Below are 6,200 nucleotides of genomic sequence, written 5' to 3' on the forward strand. Positions count from 1 at the left end.
GGGATCCTTGAAGCACTTTGTTCCCAGTTCTGAGGTTCTGGAGTCACCCTTTCATTACACTGAGACCTCAAAGTGCTCTGAAGGTTCCTGGAGGAACTCACATTTTAAAAAAGGGTTACTGTAAGCTCTGTTAACATTAAAGTGGTTCCTGGAAGATCTCACTTGTAAAAGCCAGCATCTGGAAGAACCAAGAGATTCATGTGACAAAAATGAAATTTTACTGATTATTATTATTATTAATAATTACTTTTTAGGAATGTGATGGAACAATGACTTTTGTGGCACTTTCCATGTGAAAAAAAAAACTAAATGTAAAAATCTTCACACTTGTTCTGTCACAACATTAATAAATAAATAAATAAAATAGTTTTATTGAAATAGGCTAAATGTTAAATCATTTGAAGGTGGATAGTTTACCTTGAAACTTTAAAGCAAACATTAAAAATATGATTGAAAAAAATATTCTAATTATAACAATCGGTACAATAGTAATATTTAGAGTTTTTTTTTTTTTTTTTTTTTTTTATTTGCCTAATAAAATAAGTTTAAATTATTCAGAAATAATTGTTCAGCTGTTGTCAAGAAGAAAATGCATGAGGTTTGGACGCGTCCTCGAGCTCCTACTGTTTGCTCACGCGCGCGTGCGTGGAAGAGCGATTTCAAATACAAAGAAGTAACGGCTCCATCTCCATTCAGAGAGTAAGAAACAACTGCTGCACAAGGTGAGTAAAGACTCCGAAATAAATACACAGGTTTATTATTTGTATACTAATTCCTACACTGACACATTAGACTGTATGATTTTTTTTGGGGGGGGGGGGGGGGGGGGTTGTATGTTTGTTTTAACCATTAATTTAATAGCCGCGATGCTTACGAGTCTAATGCACATTGTGGGACAAAATGGGGACCACAAACACAAGGTAACAAACAATAATTATTAGTTTGGTGTACGCATGATGTTTACGTGTTTACGTGTTTATTGATTGTAACTCTTTCGTTTACGTTTGTTAAATAGTTACACATCCATGTTAACGTACGTTACATTTGCACATAACGTACTTAAACTGGTTTTGATAATTTTCTCTCCTCAGAAAATCCAGTATGACTTCTCTTAAAGTCTCAAAGCTTCACAGAGCAGCACCACGTAAGTATTTCATTATTTATTTGACATTGAAATAACTGAAATATTGTTTCAGCTTGGCCTAATCCAAAATTATATATGATACACTGTTACACTGAACTGAATTAAACAATAAAAAAACTACCCATATGTTCTTTTTTATTCAGCAGTAAATGAAGAAATGTGTCTCTGTAGTGGACACCTGTGAGGCAGTGGACAGACAGCTGCTGATGTCTGATGCTGACTGACAATAAACAGACCTCTCTGGACGTACCCCATCTTTTGCAGGTGTGTAAACAAGTGAACGGTTGCAGACACACACCAGAAACCCTTCTAAAACATTCAATTATTTCACTAGCTAGGACCACGCCACAAACCAACTATGCAACTGGGGAAGAGTAGAAAGAGGATGAAGGGGTCGAGGGAATGGGATGATGGTCAGGTTGATCAGGGCATCTTGAATTGATGGCTCAGGGAGACTCAGGGTGGGGGTACCGTCTCTAGCGTATATTTAGGCAAGACAATGAGGACCCCCTGATACAACCTGATAGAAATATAATGTGGGATAAGGTTGGTTGAATGGATGAGAAAGGGAGGGAAGGGTGGGTTCTCGAGAACGAGACTAGCAGAGTGGTGTGAGGTGGCCTGGTATGGAGGTTTGGAAGTCAGGTGATTGTTTGAGGTGTGGCCCTGCTCCCGAAGTTAACCTCACTTAACCCCATTTATAGGTTATTAACAGTTCTTTTTTATTTATTTTTTATTTTAGAGAAATTATACCATTGCCCTTCCTGTTACATGATGATCCTGCTGTCCTGGACTGTATATGATGAGGTAAGTATGAGTTTGTCCATGTGTGTAGACATATGTAGTGTACACACACACATTATAGACACATTGTGTACTTAATTAGTCTACAACCATTATTCAATGCAATAATATGACATAAATAATTCATGTGGTGTTCCTCATTTTTAAGATAATAAAAAAATACCTGTGCTAAATGAATAAATGTAAATATTTTATTATTTATTTTTATGTAAATCACTCTTTTTTTCAATGAACAGCCTACACATAATCTCAGAACAGCTGTGGTAATAACAGAGGACCCATTTGGTGAGAGCAGCACTGCAGACTTTCCTGATGGTGAGGAGCTTCTTGCTGATGAACCTGCCGACATGAGTTCACCTTACTATGAGTAACTGTGTTCTGTTCAACATTATACAGAAAAGCAATTAAAAGCTCACTAAAGCGCACTATTTTTCTGCTGTATCTGTTGGTCATTCAGGAGGAGATCATGGACAATTTTCACAAGACTGATGATGTGTTTCAGCTGTGTTTGTATCGTAAATCCTCACAATGTTTGTATATATATATATATATATATTAAAAAATAGTTAATGCTAATGCAAGGGTGTTTCTAATCCAAGAGTCTTTGGGAGGGATGCTAAATTTGACATTGTTCTCTCTTCTGACTGCTGTTATCAGTCTCTGACAGATTATTTTCTTTGATTTAAAGTTGTGAAAATGCTATTGTAGAGTTTTTCATTTTGCTATTTGAGTAAATAAGAATTAACCCAACTATAACAACTTACACTGCTGAGAAACTGGTTTATTAAGCTAAATACATCTATCTTGAGGCTTATCAATTTCTTGAAATGTCTTGTGTGAATTCTCCCACTCAGTTACCACTATTTAGAACAGGAGAGAATATGTTACTATTAATTGCATTGTGTCTAAAATTTAAATCATTGTTTTAGGTACCTAAAATGTTTTTTTTTAAGTTCTAAGATTATTGAGTCACATTTATTTGTTTCTAATTTTAACCAAGGTGTAAATGCTTTTTGTTGTTGTTGTTTATAGCAGTATTAACACTGATTTTGCCATGAATGGGATTGTGATGTGCAGTATTGTGATTATGGAAATTGTTGTTGTTTATCAATAAACTGTTTTATACGCATTTGTTTTATTTTTAATCATTAAAAAGGTCAACAGCAGGACAAATAAACCAGTGGGGGGGGGGGCATTAAAGAACTGAAATTAGGCAAATGGTGCCTTGAAGCACCCCAGGTGGTTCCTGGCCATCATAATAAAAGGGTTCCTCCAGGAACCATTGAAAGTTCCTCAGAGAACCACCCCCATTTAGAGCGGTGCCTAGAGGCTCTTCAGACGGTTCCACCGGTGTGGCGAAGTGAAGAACCCCAAAAGGTGCCTGCAGGAACCTTTAGTTTTTACAGTGTAGCGCGAGAAAGATGTGAAAATGGTTGCTAGGTGTAACGGAGGCTTGCCTCTGGCGATTACATTTTGGTTGCACCAGCAACTAAAGCAAAGTCTGAGGTGTGGAAAAGTTTTGACCTTGTTTATAATGAGAATAATGAGTGAATAATAAAGTGACGTGACATTCAGCCAAGTATGGAGACCCATACTCAGAATTCATGCTCTGCATTTAACCCATCCAAAGTGCACACACACAGAGCAGTGAACACACACACACACACACACAGAGAAGTGAACACACACCCGGAGCAGTGAACACACACACACACACTCTGAACACACACCCGGAGCAGTGAACACACACACACACACACTGTGAACACACACCCGGAGCAGTGGGCAGCCATTTATGCTGCGGCACCCTGGGAGCAGTTGGGGGTTCAGTGCCTTGCTCAAGGGCACCTAAGTCGTGGTATTGAAGGTGGAGAGAGAACTGTACATGCACTCCTCCAACCCACAATTCCTGCCAGCCCGAGACTAGAACCCACAACCCTTTGATTGGGAGTCCAACTCTCTCAACCATTAGGCCACGACTCCCTATATAATGATGCACCATCAGTGAGCGCAGAAACATCTACAGTGTATTCAATCATTTTCCTCCACAAAAACTATGTCTATGTCTATTTAGAGTGCTGAAATGTTACGATGTCACAGAGGACTTATTTTATTTCTTTATTCCAACTTCCAAGTGGTCTAGTCTATGTCAGTTATGAATAAATTATGTTAAAACATGTATAAATGACTCATTCTTGATAAAAGGCAAAAGAGCTGGCGTGCGCACATTTGAATAATGTCGGGCTGTAAACGGGTTCGGGCTTTAAAAAAAGCTGTCAATCAAAATGTACTTGTCGGGCTCAGGCCGAAACCTGTCAGGCCTAACTTTTATGGCCCGAATAAAAGTACAAATAATGTAGGCTATTATGCCTGCCCTCTCTAATTTGTAATTATATCTCTAGCTTTCTGAACAGAGAATTGTTTTCCACCATGGTTAATTGTGATCAGTTCGGTGACGCATAACATTACACACATATTATTTTCTCCACTCACTTATGTCGTAATAACGAGATGTTATGTCGTTTTAACGTCATCTTTTCTCATAAATAGGCTACGAGATATTTTCTCGTTAAAACGACTAATTAAGCGCTGTGTGTGTGATGAGCTCTGACGAGAGAGACGGGAAAACTCTTGTTGAATTTACGAATTAATAAACACGATTTTGTTTTCGATTGTCTCAGTAAAATTTGTTTTCGATTGTTTTATTTGTATTCATTTTTAGGGCTTCCCACGCACAAATAGCAAGCACATTTTTTAACCCACTAACAAAAAATATGAAAAATTACCCGTTTGCTAAACAGAATGAAATAATAATAATAATTATTATTATTATTATTATTATTATTATTATTAGCCTATTAGAAAACTAAGCTTGATTTTTCGTATTTTTTTGTTAGTGGGTTACAAAATTAGCTTGCTATTTTTGCGTGGGTAAATTAGTAACATTAACGTTTCTTCATAATTTTGGCTGTTGTAGAGGCTAATACATAATTCATATATAATCAGCTGTAATTCATATATAATAAGCTGCTCACACATGTGTAACAAATATTAAAGCATAAGCCCATTTGTTTACCCACGGAAACGAAAAATCTATCTTAATTTTCAACCAGAACGAAATGATAATAATAATAACTAGATAAAAAAGTTCGTCAAGACAAACTTTAAGTTGGCTTGAGAAAGCTTGACCAGAAAGTTTGAAAAGTGTGAAAAGTTTAGAAAGTTTGAAAAGTTTGAAAATGTGAAAAGTTTAAAAAGTTTAAAAAGATTAAAAAGTTTAAGAAGTATTAAAATGACAGTGATTAACATATTGCTAGCATTACAAGCAAGTGACTACCATGGGACAAGCATGTGCTTAGCATGATTAGCAAGGTATCTAGCATGTCGCTAGCATAATTAGCAAGTGACTAGCCATGTCGCTAGCATGATTAGCAAATTACTAGCATGTCTCTAACATGTTTCTAGCATGATTAGCATGCGACTAACATGTTGCTAGCATGATTAACATGTTTCTAGCATGATTAGCATGTAGCTAGCATGTCGCTAGCATAGTTACCAAGTGACTAGCCATGTCGTTAGCATTATTAGCAAGTTACTAGCATGTTGCTAGCATGAATAGCAAGTTACTAGCATGTCGCTAGCATGTTGTTAGCATGATTAGCATGTTTCTAGCATGCGACTAGCATGTTGCTAGCATGATTTTAGCATGATTAGCATGTTGCTAGCATGATTTTAGCATGATTAGCATGCGACTAGCATGTTGCTAGCATGATTTTAGCATGATTAGCATGTTGCTAGCATGATTTTAGCATGAATAGCATGCGACTAGCATGTTGCTAGCATGATTTTAGCATGATTAGCATGTTGCTAGCATGATTTTAGCATGATTAGCATGCAACTAGCATGTTGCTAACATGATTTTAGCATGATTAGCATGCGACTAGCATGATTCTAGCATGATTAGCATGTTGCTAGCATGATTTTAGCATTATTAGCATGCGACTAGCATGTTGCTAGCATGATTTTAGCATGATTAGCATGTTGCTAGCATGATTTTAGCATGATTAGCATGTTGCTAGCATGATTTTAGCATGATTAGCATGCGACTAGCATGTTGCTAGCATGATTTTAGCATGATTAGCATGCGACTAGCATGTTGCTAGCATGATTTTAGCATGATTAGCATGTTGCTAGCATGGTTTTAGCATGATTAGTCTGCGACTAGCATGTTGCTAGCATGATTTTAGCATGA

At 36.9% G+C, this 6,200-nt stretch overlaps 1 long non-coding RNA gene across 2 annotated transcripts; it reads left to right on the forward strand.

Moving 5' to 3' along the window:
- The first annotated feature begins 1,301 nt into the window (after positions 1-1,301).
- LOC113119680 (uncharacterized) lies at positions 1,302-3,253 on the forward strand. Of its 2 annotated transcripts, XR_003294491.1 has the most exons (4): positions 1,302-1,408; positions 1,887-1,951; positions 2,185-2,263; positions 2,406-3,253. It is a non-coding gene; the product is annotated as an uncharacterized LOC113119680 (long non-coding RNA). The 2 variants fall into 2 exon arrangements; XR_003294490.1 differs by lacking the exon at positions 2,406-3,253 and having other exon boundaries at positions 2,185-2,366.
- The last annotated feature ends 2,947 nt before the right edge of the window (positions 3,254-6,200 follow it).

The sequence above is a fragment of the Carassius auratus genome, chromosome 19, assembly GCF_003368295.1.
Source record: "Carassius auratus strain Wakin chromosome 19, ASM336829v1, whole genome shotgun sequence".
In the NCBI taxonomy this organism is placed as follows: domain Eukaryota; kingdom Metazoa; phylum Chordata; class Actinopteri; order Cypriniformes; family Cyprinidae; genus Carassius; species Carassius auratus.